This window comes from Acomys russatus, chromosome 3, assembly GCF_903995435.1.
Source record: "Acomys russatus chromosome 3, mAcoRus1.1, whole genome shotgun sequence".
Classification (NCBI taxonomy): domain Eukaryota; kingdom Metazoa; phylum Chordata; class Mammalia; order Rodentia; family Muridae; genus Acomys; species Acomys russatus.
The window spans coordinates 49,482,974-49,497,557 of NC_067139.1; positions in this window are offsets into that span (position 1 = coordinate 49,482,974).

Below are 14,584 nucleotides of genomic sequence, written 5' to 3' on the forward strand. Positions count from 1 at the left end.
CAAAAGTAGCTGTCTCTGCAGAGGGCTCCTGTGTAAACCTACAGTCCCTGTACTGGGGAGCAGCTGGGCTCATGTGATACCCTGTATAGTGCTAAGAAATGTGATGAACACACACAATGATGAAGAGTTATGCATAAAGGACTTGACAACAGAGAGAACTAGGATATTTCAGAAGGGTTAAAAAGGTACAGAGAGCTATCTAAAAGTATATAAATGTAATAATTATCTATATATTGAGATTAGTGGTCAGTAGCACATATAGTGTCTTGAGAAGGTTGACTTCTGTGCACGGTTCTGGTTGTTCATGTATTGCTTGGGGGAAATAAACACTGACAGTTACATTTCAGTGAACTGATCCATTAATATGAGATTTAGAAATAGCATGGATATAATCTAATGACTTTAAAATAAACATGTTAATCCAAAAAATACAAAAAGCAAAAGTTACCAATAAGTTATACAGAGAATCATGCTATCAGATGTTGCTGGTGCTGTGGGCATAGCTGGAACATGAAGAAATGAAGTGTGTGGAGGCCCTCAAGTGAGGCCATTCAAGGCAGCCCCTGAGAGCCATGCACAGCGGAGGCAGGTCCACTCTCTCCTCCAGGAGCCTAGTGCTGTGACATTGAGCCGAGTTGAACAGCTGGCTGAAGGCTGGATTGTGATGCATTATCTAGGACTTGCTCAGGACAATATGGATCCTGAAAGCCCAGTTGAGGAGTCCCCTGGGAGCTTGGCATATGATCTCTGACTGCATCTACGCTGAACCAAATCCTCAGCACACCTATGTGATCATATATACTCATCTGAGAAACACTGATATGGGAATCTTTTGTTAGGAAGCAATACTGGTTCTATTTTCTAAAACCTGAGGGAGAAATAATTAGAAAATGTTCAGGGATTTCAAAGAGCTGAAGGAGGGACTGGCCACATATCATTCAAAAAAAAAATGGAGGACTTTTAACAGCAAGGAAGCCATCAGTGAGGAAATGAACCCTCTTCCTGGGATGCCACCATTAAGAGAAAAGTACCCTATTAATTGCCCTTCCTCCCCATGCCTCTGCGCTCCACACCCCTCTCCAGTGCCTCTTTTCTCTCCCTCTCTTTCCCTACCTCTTCTCTTTCAAACAGCTCTCTTCTTTCCTCCTTCCCCTGTCTCCCTTCTCTCTCCTCCCTTCTTTGTTTTTCCCTCTCATTCCTGATCTTCCTCTTTCCCTTCGTCTTCATTCCTTCTTCTTCTCTGCTACCCCATTTCTTCCCCCCTCCTTTCTCCCTCTTTGCTTTTCTTTCACTGAAGAAGTATTTACTGCCTGTCTCCCTGTTCAACACAGAAAGGCACTAGGAATGCAATGAACAACAGAGAAGTAACTTTTGCTGTCATCGGAGTAATAGTCTCATGAGGAGCACAGAATGAATGGACTACAGGATTAGTGGAGTGGTCATATACACACACATGACTACTCACAGGAAGCAGATGGTTCTACTAAAACATTTAACAGATATGCATTTAGATACCTCCCTGGGTATATTTGGAAGTAGAATGTTTAGAAGTTTACCAGATAATATGAGGGCTAACAAACATTTCACATAAAGCAAAATCATAGATGGAGTCCTATGGACACAGATGGCATTAGGTCACAAATGGCCTTGACACCATGAGCAAAGAAAATCGTTCTGTTCTATCACGCACCTACCTCTTCTTCCTGAACCCTTGGCCAGATCTCCAATAAGGCATGGTAAGGATTATGGAACATGGTGGAGATATATAAGCCTTACCTTCAGGTATGACCCCCCAGAACAGCCCACCCAAGTCTCTTATCTAAAGGCCATTTTTCAAAACTAAGGATTAATGGAGGTTCCAGCTGGAAAGTTCCCTGGTAGCACAGAACAGGCCAGTTTCCTACAGAATCGTTTTTGATTGGGAGCTAGACATGAAAATTGACTTTTGCTACATTTAGACATTCATATGTTGGGACTATTGCAGCAGAGTCTTAGCCTGACAAATGTATATGCTTATCACAAACAGGGTGCTGGAGAGTTTTTAGTAGAGTCCCAGGATCACATTCTTGGCAGAAGAAACTCCAAGAATGATTTTCCTTGTCTCAGTAAGCAATCTTCTGATAGGTCAATCATGTGTGTCCAGGGAACACAATCTTGCAGCCCAACCCAGCTTCAGCAGGACCCCAGTGCTATACGAATGACAGATGTTCTGAGAGACAAGGAAAGAGGGTGCATCATGCAGTCAATTGAGGCTTTCTCCTATAATGCAGCCTATGTAGATTTCAGGGTGATGTTTGAATAAAAGGCACTGGTAATGACCCAAGCATAAGCCAGGTGCCTTTCTGTTGTGGCAGTACAGTTTCATACGAGCACTAAGTCCTAATTGGAAAACTATAAACTCCAAACCTTACCTATCTGACTGATGGCAGAGCCTGGCTACTCTCGCCAACAGTTTTGTGAGTCTTCCTAGCCCCTCTCATTTATACAAGGTCTAACTTTCTGTGCTACTGGCTCATGGGAAGTGAAGAAAGAATGTGCTAGAACTTGTGGCTCAGCAAAGATTTAATATCTTAGAGAACTGTGATGGGCTCTCGGGCTTTTAGACCTCAAACTATTTTCTGGAAGATGTAACTGGGATAAGGACAATAGAAGGATCCTAATATCTAGAACTTCTGGAGCAAGTAGGCAGGTCTTCCTAGGATAAAACTGGAGTATCCTTTTAGATGGAAAGAAAGCAAGGTAGAACTTCTAGCCTGAGTTGGCTAAATCCTGTCCCCCACACCTCTGCATGTGTATACACACACAACACAATTTCATTAGATATCTGGGATTTTTGACTTATATTTGTTCTTAAGCAAAAAGTAATTTTGGTCAACTTCTAGGAGCTTTGTCTGGAAACTAGGATTGTTCTTTGTCTATGAAAGGCTTGGACTTGGTCAGTAAGACACTGAAAATGTTCCTTGGAAGGGTGGGGCTGGGAATAGGGCAGTTTTTGGAGACTGCCAGGCTCAAGCCAATGTGGTGTCATCAGAATCCTTCTGGTTGTTCCTCATGACCTGTGAAGATGGGATGACACACCTCACTGAGACCTGGACTGCAATTCTCCTGCATAGCAGGAGTTGATCTCAAGAAGATGAAGTCAGAAGGATGAAGTCGGGTGAACTCTGGCTAGTTTTGCCATACTTTGTGTTTTACACTGCTGTATGCTCAGGATGTTGTGGTTTTCACTGGTAGCTTTTTGCTTGTTTGTTTGCTTTGCATTTGTTTCCAAGTCTCCCGAAGAAAGAGCAATGCCATTAAAGAAAATTCCAACTCTTTCATTTTTGGAAACATGCAAAAGAGGATGAAAAAAAGCGGTGTGGTTATGAAACACTTGTATGATAATTAACAAGTGAAGACTTCACTCTTGGAAGGGTGCCAGGCTATGCAGTTAAGGGTTCAAGTAGCACATTTGTTAATAATCTCATGGAACTGGAAAGGACCTTACAAGACAACAGAGGGGTGTGTCTCTCCCTAGAAGTCTGCACTGAGCCCTTCTGACCACCCATGCAGCTTCTGCCGATCACTTCCAATACTCCGGCATTAGCCTTATTCTATAGAAGCAAGTGATGCTCACTGCTCTATTTCATGCTTTCCTGCCAGGCAGAGTTTTGAAGCTACAATCTTGTATTTGAATTCTGCCTTCTCAAATCCAGTCGACCAGTGTCCCTTGTTGGTTTTGCTACAAGGCAGGTGAGAAGTTGTCATCAGAGTGCTCAGTTGCTAGAGTCTACAAATCTACTTTGTGATATCTCATATACAAACCAACATAGTAGAAAAGAGACTGAAAGGACAAAGGAGTTTAGATGTATTGTGCTTCAGTGACAGGCAGTGACTTCCAGATTCTTCGCATACTTGATTTCTGTAGTCAGTGTGTTAGGCATTCTCAATGATACTTTCGTCTCTATTTTCAGGAGCGGAGAATCTGAGGTGGAAAAGGCTTCCCTAAGGGCAAACAGACCTGAAGAAGTGGGCAGAATCTAAAACAGGCAACTCTGGTGACAAAGCTCTTTATGAAAGGATAGTCGAAGGTGCTTTGAGAGAACTTGGGGTTGAGGCTTAAAGAGACTGGCTCACTGCTGCCTTTCTATACAAGTCCCTTTAACCTAGAAATAGGGTCATTTCCTATGGAGAAGCCACCCTGACCTGGCCTTGCTGCAGCTCATATGGCTACTTACTGCCCACAGCTGAGATGACTGGCAAGGTACAGGTCAAAGATGAGCAGTGTAAGCAGCAGGTTCCTATCACAAAGACTACAGAATGCCAACTTAGGACCATGGAGACTCTTGACAGGAAGAACCTCAGTCCCCACAGGATGTTCTTGTGTTTAGTACTGAAATCTGTAACCTGTTACCTTTTCTGTCAACAACAACAACAACAACAACAACAACAACAGCAACAAGTGTAACTCCACTCGGAGACTCTTATCTTGCTTGTGGCTCCAGGTTTAGTGTTTTGAATAGAATCAGTGATCATGGCTCACTTGCTGTGGGTTGCTAAGCTGGACTTCTATTGATCTCTACCTAGACTTTGCTGGAGATTTCAGATATCCACTGAGACTCAGTCACTTTGTGAAGAGGAGCTCAGCTCTGGGAGCCATTCTTTGGGGGCACATCTTTGCTCACATAGTCTTACGTTTTGTTTGTTTGTTTGTTTTTGTTTTTATTTTGATCTTGTAGGTTTTATTTTATTAAATTTAAAAACAATTTACATATATATTTATATCATTACACCTATATAAAATAAGCTACATATAGCAAAAGAAACATAGACCATTTAGGAATTATATTCATGTTACATTCATAGTGTTTTGACTCACACTCTTAAACTGTTCCCTGCCAATAACAGGTTTCCAATAAAGAGGGAAATTGAAAGCTTGTTTTCAAGGCCTTGAATTTTTGCATGCAGGTCGTTTCTGTTCCATCGGGAAAATCAAGTCCCATGGCTGATCTAGAGCCCACAGGGGGCTAAGCTACAAAGCAAAAGCATGAATGAGTTTCAGCTATTTGAGATTGAAGCTACTTCAGGAAGGAGAGACTTCCTACTGTGCCAGGTCTTTGGAGGCCTTCTGCAGTTCTACCCACACCTCTCGAAGTCTGTTCAAACTAGCAGAACCCCAGCTAACATAATTGATGGCTTAAAAGTAGAGGATAATTCAAAAGGAAATCCTCCCACCTGATATAACAAGGAGGTTGGATTTTTGGCATTACCTACTGTATGCTTCTTAATGATATGCCTTAGTTTATTAAACCTAACTAGGCATAAGAACTGAGGAGAAAATGTATGTTAAGGATACTGATGAACTGGGCTTGTACCATCCGTGGTATATTCTGGCTAAGAATTTAGCTTTATTCTGCCCGTGTCCTGAGAATTTAAGGATGGCTGACTTAAAAAATAATGGGCTGGTACAGTAGAAAAAAATCAAGACAGGATAGCATTGGGCTGTGGAATAGTTACTATGCTTATATGAGTTTATTGTGAAAGATACTAAAAAGCAGAAAGATAAGAAAATGATAATTTAATGGCAATAAGAATATATAAAAGCTTAAAGTTACAGAAAAAGCTGGTTTGTAAACTACCTTAAAGGCATTAGTAAACAAAAACCTAGTACTTTGCACTGGAACAAAGGCAACAGTTCCTTGAAGGCAAGGTTCTATCTTCCAACTTGGGCAAATGCAAATTTATTTTAGGGCACAGAGATATTAAAGAGGTCCCTGATAGAAGAAAAACAGCCTGTAGATGTGTTTTCTCAGGTTCAATCTCAAAGATATGAAGAGGCTGCTAGAACTGTGGTCCAAGGAATGCTTAAGATTATAGGGAAAGCTGCATTTTGACTTGAGAGTACTGGCTTTGTAGACACAAAATAAACATGAAATGTGTGAGAGGTCATAAAAGCTTGTGCCAAGATTCCTGAAAATCACTGAAACAAAGCAATCTGATGCAGAGGCCCCACAGTGAGGTCTTGGAAACCAAGGCATGGAACTAGCAGGGCAACCTAAGTCATGTGGAGACTCCAGGACATTGAAGATTTCAGGAAGATGGCATATCTACCAAGGAAAGCTGCAGAAATAGGATGTAATGGAGTCCACTAAAAGAGGGATCATGTGTGCTATAAGCATCAGAATTAGGAGGATGGTAGTGTCTAAGTCTATTGGCTCCCAGTAGATTCCATTAAAAGTACCAGATGTCAGACATGGAGTTTGCAGGATTTGATGTTTGTTTTGTTGGGTTCCAGTCTAGTTTGGTTCACTATTTCCTCCCTATCCTTCTTTTTCTTTTGGAATGAGAATGTTTATTCTATAACATTGTATGCTGGGGGTATGTAATTTTTTTTTATTTTATAAAAGGGGCTTATTGTTATAGTAGAGGTCTTACAGCTATTAAATTGCATGGAGTCTCAGAAGAGACATCAAAATATGACTTTTAAACAGTATTGCATCTATGGGGATGTTAAGAGATGAACTAAATTCATTTCCCATTATGAAATAAAAATGAGATTTATATAAAAATGGGGGGCTTAACATGGGATATTATTTAAAATGATGGGTTTGGGTATCAAGTTAGCAGAGGGTGTAGTAGTAATAATTGATATTCTTTGCTGTCTAGGCTTATTTAGAACCACACACTCTGGGTATGCCCATGGGAATATTTCCAGACAAGTTTAATTGGCAAGAAGACCTATCGTAAGTGAGGCCTCTAGCCCATGTGCTGGGATATTAGACAGAGGGAAGAGAAGATGAGAGCCAGTACTGATCTTGTTCCACTCCTTTTTCAAAAGACTTATTTTTATTTATATGCATGTGTGTGTGTGTCTGCATGTACACACACACACAGACACACACACACATACACACACATGCACACACATGCACACACGAACATCCATGAAGACAAGAAGAGATAATCAGATCCCCTGGAATTGGAATACCAGTGGTTGTGAACCTTTCAACATGCATCTGGGGAACTGAACTTGGGTCCTCTGGAAGAGTAAGAAATGGTCATTACCACATAGTTATCTCTTCAGCCTCCTTTCTCCACATCTTAACTGAAGATGCAATACAGCTAGTTGCTTTAGACTCACTCATGTGACTGACTTCCCCACCATGAAAAACTGTCCTCTCATGCTCTGTGTTTCATAAGCCTTTTTAAACTTACTTTTGTCACAGCAAGAGAAAAGTGATCTATGCAGGTGTGTTAACGCTCACCCAAAAGCCATCACTGTTCTTATCACCCCGACATGCATATATCTTTTTTGCTTTTATGTGATATGCTTTGTCCAATAGAGCATGAGTAGAAATAACAGAATGCTGGCTCAGTGGCTAGGCCACCCGATGCCATGTCACTTGGTCTGCTTGCATCTTCTCTGAATTCCCACCTCAGGTTGTATTTTGGTTTAAGGGATTTAGTTTACCTCATTTCAACCCCCAACCAAGACCACTGAACTCAACCTGGAGCCTTGTTTTGCACACACCAACCCATATAAGCAGGGCAGTAGCTAGCCTGCAGCTGTGTAGATGAACCATGCAAGAACAACAAGATGTCATAGCCAATTTGCCAGTGGACAAGAAAAATCTGCTAATATTGGATAATACTGGAAATGTGTGTCTATGTAGTGCACAGCCTTGTGGGAAGTACTGATTGACATAGGACTTGTATTTTTTTCTCACAAGCAGGCAGAAGATGTGGAGAGAATACAGTACACACAAAAAATTGCAGAACAGAGCATGGCCAATGCATTTTCCCCCTGGGAAGTCAGAAAAGAAAAATGAGAAAAATATACTCTCTTCTCCTCTGGTTCATATGGCTTAAAATCATTTCTTCATAGACCTTCTGGATTTGGAGACATTTGTGTACCAGATAGCTTAGATAGCATAGTCCTCTACTCTGCTTTATTTCCAAATAATTTTTCCAACTATCTTTGTACCTCAGATAATGACCAAAGAAACCAAGGTTCACTTTGGAGCAGGTCTTAATCTCATTAATAAAATAAATTGGCTCAAAAAGAAGCTCAAGGACAATTTCGTCCGTGTTTAAGAAGAAAGGAGTTACAAGTTTGGTGAAAATCCTAGCAGCTTCTAGAGATGGAGAGTTGGAGGAGGAAAATGCCTTTTAAATTAGGCATGGGACAAAAATAGCTGGCTTTTTAAGAGGAGAAAAGGCCTTCCCAGAATGGCAGTGGGTTCATGAGCTGAGAGAAGAGCTCTAAGAGCATCCAGCCCCACATTACAGCCACAGTCCATCTCTATTTGTACTAGGTGAGCTTTGTTTCCCATGCTCTGATTCTGAGGTGATGGCAGGGTCGGAAGGGCTGGCATCCAATACTCCTCTTCAAGCTGGCTTCTTTCGCATGCTAGTTTCCATATAGCATTTCTTTCAGTTCCAACTTTCCTGTCAGAAGATCTGTGCTGCCTTTTTCACATGAGGCTCCAGCTACTGGCTCGATGACCAGTTTTGATTCTAGGCTGGTCTCATCCTGGGATCCTTCGCCTGGTCCCATCTGTGATAATCATATCACTAAAGATTTTGCCCAGAAAAGCTGGCAATGAAGGCTCAGCCACCATTTTTGAAAACCTACTCAATACACTACATAACAGTTCACAGGGCTCAACACTTCACACATTTAAGTGGTGTTTTAAACTAGAGACCTAACTAATAAATAGAGAAAATTAAGGAATTCACAACTGGATGACATTAACACAGCATCTTGTGTTGGCGAGTGTTCAGCAAATCCTATCTGCATCACCACTCTTATCAATCAGTTTCTAGTTGCTATCAAAAAACAGACACCTTCAGTGCCTTCCCAATCTCAAACTTATGTGAAGGTTAGACTCATTAAAAAACAGTCTTTAAAAATGTTTTTAAATCATCAAAATGAATTGAAATATTGCTTCTAAAAGTTTCTCAGGTCGCATTTTTAGTAGAGAAATTCTACCAAGTTGGCGGGGAGTGCCAGGTGGGAGACACAGCAGGGTTTATGAAGTGCATGGTATCCCACACCACATGTTTCTGTGAGTCAGTCCCTGGATAAGGCAGTAGGGTAAAGAAACACACGCCCCTTTACTTTGCTGCCCATCAACATACTGTGATGGATGGAAAGTGAGACTCTTAACTAAAAGCAAATTTACAGTAGCTACTAGAAATTTTTATTTTTCAAGCGTAGTATATATTATGGTATGCTATATCTGAGATGGCAGCCCTGGCCAGATGTGATTAGGGGTGTGTGTTAAGGAAACATGTTCCCATTCAATAAAGTAGAAATGCCAAAAGAGTGTTCCCAGGGAGTGACTTTAATGACATGTCTTTGAAGTGTTGCTTGGCTTATACATAGAATTATGTACTGTGTTAAGTAAGTGTTGGAGTCTTGGGATGGATGTGGAACAGTGTGTCAACCAAGCTCCAATATTCAATATTTACCTTGGACCAGTCATCCTCCACACTAACTGATCTGCACTTCATCCTGTCCATGGTCCATGACCTAGCATGTGGACTTAAGTCTGGCTCTCCAGCACTCACATAAAAAACATCCAAGCATTGGTGGTACATGTCTGGAATTCATTGGCCAGACAATGTAGCCAAATCTATGAGCTCCCACATATGGTGAGAGACTCTTTGAAAGTAAAAACATTGAGGAACACACGCACATGAACAGCCACAAATAGGCATACATTTTCAGCACCCACAGAGATAAGAGTCAGGACAATTACTACATGAGTGTGAGGCACCCAAAAAGCAATTTTGGCAAATCTCTCTGTATGATTTCAAAGGCAAGATTCTGTGGGGAGCTATGTGATTTTCTGATGTAGAAAATATAAAGGCTATTAATGTTTATTATTAACAGCCTATAATTTATGGCAGTTATTATTGGCCCACTACCATATCAATATGATAGATTTTTAATAAGCCTATACACTGGATGAGCCAGATACTAACTCCCTAAACTACCTCATTATCTCCTAGTCCCACATTCCATGACATTTGCTCTAATCATTTCTATCTGGGCTGCTTCTCATCCAAAATAATATAAATACTTGCACATGCTTTCCATCTGGCTGCTTCTCTCTATGCCAATCCATTGAGTTAATTCTTTCCATGCTAATCCATGGCTGTCCTGTTTCCTTCTTCTCCTCTAATACCTGTCTCTCTCCCATGACCCTTCTGTCTACAAGCCCGTGCCCTTACCTCTGCCTCTCACTTCTGCCCTGCCTAGGTGCATAGGCCTTTTATTTAGCCAATCAGGGATAATTTTAGAGACAAGTTTACACAGCATTACTTGGAGTATGAGATAGTCGGCTCATAAAAGACAATAAGCAGACCTCAGGGAGCAAAATAATTAACAATTAATACAAAAGCACCAGACCATGTGGTAGCAATTCCCTTTTTTTGTCTAATTAAAAAGCCTATTTTTACATAAACTATATACAGTAAAAACAATTATGAAATAATTATAGAAACCAATAGGTAAGTCTTACATATATAATGTCTAGTCTAAATGTACTTGGCAACCTTGAAGAAAATACTGTCTATCCTATGTAGGAGAGTCTAAAGTTCTGTACCTAAATTATTTTCTATCATATCTTTTACCTATCAACCTTAAGGCTGAGGGAAGTAGCTCAGATAGAAATGATTAGAGCAAATGGCATGGGATGTGGGACAGGAAGATCACAAGGTAGTTTAGTATCTGGCCAGTCCAGTGTATAGTCTTATTATTTAGCCAATCAGGGATAATTTTGGAGGCAAGGTTATACAACATTACTTGGGTTATGCGATAATCTGCTTGTACAAGACAACAAGCAGGCCTCAAGGAGCAAATTAATGAACAATTAATACAAAGCAACATACCCCGTGGTAACAATCTTCTACCTCTGTGGGAAGGGAGCTGTGGTAGGAACAAAATGTTGATGGATTGCTTTCAACTCCAGAGTGTCCATCTGGCCTTGGTCATTTTTTTTTCTGAGACTAATTTTTCTTATATATAAGCCAAGGAAATGGTGTTAAACATCTCTGAGATCTAATAACAAAACCTAATGAGGTGTTTGCTTGATCATGCACACATGGATCAGAGACCGCCCTCACTGTGTGCTTCACTGCTACAGTAACGAATGTCTACCTAGGCATTGCATTCCCAACAGTACTTGTATTTAGAGGGTCTCTGAGGAGTTTGTTAGCATCTGGACACGTGTTGCTTTTGTTTCTCCATGGTAAGTATTCCCATGATCCTTCCTCCCATGTCTTATTCCCAACTTTTAACTGGATGATCCAGGTGCTGTGGTCATACAGTCTCACTCCCAGCTGGCTCCCATGTTGAGGGCTTGGGCCCCAGCTGATGCTGATGCTTTCGAAAGCTACGGAAGTTTCAGGAAGTAAGACTTAGCTGGAGGAAGGGGATCTTTAAGGTCAGGTACCATAGGCTTTGGCGCTACAGAGAGATCCTATGGTCTTTGTGCCCTGAAATGAAGAATTGGACAAAGACATACAGATAGTAGCAAGAAAAACAAGAGAGTTTACTAAGAAAGAGTATGTTGGTGTCAGTACGGCAAGATTCAGAACCACAGCACCATACTGGCACCCACAGAACCCTGAGGCATTCTTTCCAGACATCTCCACTTAGGCAAAGCCAGTGTATGTGGCTTTGCTGCAGAAAAAAAATTTCAAAACAAGCAAAGCTAGACTTTATTAGAAGAGGTTTTAACACAGATTGAAGCACACAGGTTGATAGAGAGGCACTCAAGTATGAGATGAGACAGCCTGACATGTGAGAGTGGGTTCCTCAAGAGAAAGCCATGCTATATTGTCTTTTCTATATCCACAGGTGTGGTTTTGCTGGCTTCTGAAGTTCGACACTCAGAGGGCTTCTAAGGAACTTAAATGAAACAATAGGTTGGTTCCTGGAGAGCAGTGGGATAGGACTGCAACAGGTGAGGCAAAACCCAACGTCATGAGCTCTGCAGGAGCAGTTAAGATGTTTTGATTGTAAACATTTTATGGTCTTGCTTTTGAAATGTCCAGAATGTTGCATCTTAACTTCTGAGAAAAATGTATGTTTGTGAGTGCTTAGCCATGGCTTGCTAGTATTTTTAACATTCTTATTTGAAATACTGCTACAAGAGGGAATATTGTATCTGGCATCTGTTGCTGGCTGTGCTGGGATTCCTGTTTGTTAGCTGGGGTAGGCATCACCCCTTTATCTGTCCATGTGCCTGTGCTTTCCTGCCTTTCTGTCCCGCTTACTTCCAAGCAGGGACACTTCAGTTAAAGACAAACTTGTATGGAGGAATTGGGTCTGAGCAGTAGCTAAGCATCCCAGTGCATAAAGAGTTGGGGTTTCAGAAAGGTTTTTACATATTCTCTCTCTCTCTCTCTCTCTCTCTCTCTCTCTCTGTGTGTGTGTGTGTGTGTGTGTGTGTGTGTCTGTGTGTGTCTGTGTGTGTGTGAGAGAGAGAAAGAGAGAGAGAGAGAGAGAGAGAGAGAGAGAGAGAGAGAGAGACAGAGACAGAGACAGAGACAGAGACACAAAGAGAGACAGAGAGACAGAGACAGAGAGGGAGAGAGCAGCACCATGGCACACATGTGAATGTGAAAACAACTTGAGGGAGATTGTCCTCAGCTCACATCAGTGACTGAGCTGTTCCAACTCAGTGGCAAATGCTTCTGCCTGGCACCATCTCACAAGCCATCCGCCCCATTTGTTTAAGTTGGGACTTGTATTTATTTTAGCACAGGCTTTTATATTAAGGTTCATAGAGTTTACTTTTCTGTGCAAAGTCCACAGGTTAGATGTACATACACATTCATGTGTCTTGTCTCCTTGGTATCTTGAATCCTGCCATTCCTTCAGGGTGGTTGTGCTTTTCATGTTTATAACTAACATGAGCCACTGGCCATTCTGCACACTCTGGAGAGCCTCTGTGGCTATTTTTGTTTTCACATATGCTAATTCTGCAGCTTTTCTAATGCTTTGTAGACCCCATTCTCTACCTTACACTGTTACCTCACTAGGGGCATGTATCTTGCCCCCTTCACCCCTTGCCTCTCTCCACTTGCCTCTTTACATGTCTGTCTGTCTGTCTGTCTGTCTATCTGTCTGTCTGTGTGCTTGTTTGTCTGTCTGTCTATCTGCCTGCCTGCTTGTTTTTCTCCTTTCTATATCCCACTAGATAAGCAGTCTCTCCATCAGATTCCCACTGCCATAGGATTCTTCATTGTCACTGAGCCAGTGGAGACAAGGACTTATAACTGACATCTCTAAAACCACTAGCAAAATTAAACAACTTGCGCCACCCCTGTGCCTTAAGTTGTGTCTCTCAGGTCTCTTGTCAGTGATGAAGACGTTTGATTATCGCACCAACAGACCTCAAAGCTACAAGATAGAAGTAAATGCATGGAAGTTACCACATGAGCCTTACCACACAGGCAGCTCTCCAGGAGAAAGGACGGAGACACAAAAGTACCTAACATGCCTATTGTATTAAAACACTGAGACATAGAGTTGACGTGGAGTCAGTGCTGTCTGATTAACAGATGTGGCTACTCTCATCTCTACAGTCAGCTCACTAGTCTATGGTTGATGTAGTCACTATCAGCATTCCATGTTTCCTACACACTGTCACATGGGTGATAGGCCTTAACGTCATTTAGTGTCACTAAGATATATCAGGAAGGAGTCAAACTGTTGACAGAAATATGTCTAATTTGTGGGCAAAAATTGTGCTTTCCCAAGAGCTACCTGTGTGACACTGTTCTTGCAAAGGTCTTTTAGATTTCATCCAGACAACCCAAGTAATCTTGGGTATTTTATGAATGCCTAGAGTTACATAGGACTTTAGTAGCTATTTATTCATTGAATGGTAGACCTGTCACTTATAATTTATTGATCGATTAGTCAGTATAGAATGCACTTGAGCCTCAGCATCTTAAGGCACTAAAGCTCTACACTTGGCTTATGTGTCAGCTCCATGCAGATCTGTGGTAGATTCAGGGGACACAGCTGCTCATGGTCTGCTTCTCATGGTCTTGCTGACTTTTGCATCAGTCTTCCACAAGGATTCAAGGTGGGTTTGAGGGAACATCACTGTCCTATGTTCTGGATCTACCTTTTTGGCCTTCTCATGCATCTAGCGAAAAGGAGAAAGACCATGCAGGACCTTTTGAGAAGATTTATTTATTTAGCTCAGCCTGGAAAAGTTGCATTCACTTCTGCCATTTTGCACAGAGCTCAGTGCTATGGTTCACATCTAGCTGAAAGAAGTTGAGAAAATGACGTAGCTGTGCATACGGGAGGAACAAATGCTCTGCTTCTGTTATGCTACTGCTACTGTGACCAGTTAGCACACGCTTGCTGGATGAAGGTAGCCCACTCATCATAACTCTTAACTCCAGAGGCTGAGCTGGCAGGCCTGTGGCCTGGTCTCTAAAAACTATATTGGGATTTTCTCTGAATCTTACCTATGTCGAGCTTAGATTCCCTTCAACAAACTCATTAATCTAGGGAGATCCTCGCATCTAAAGATAGCTTATCACATCTGCAGATTTTTTCCTAAGTTCATAG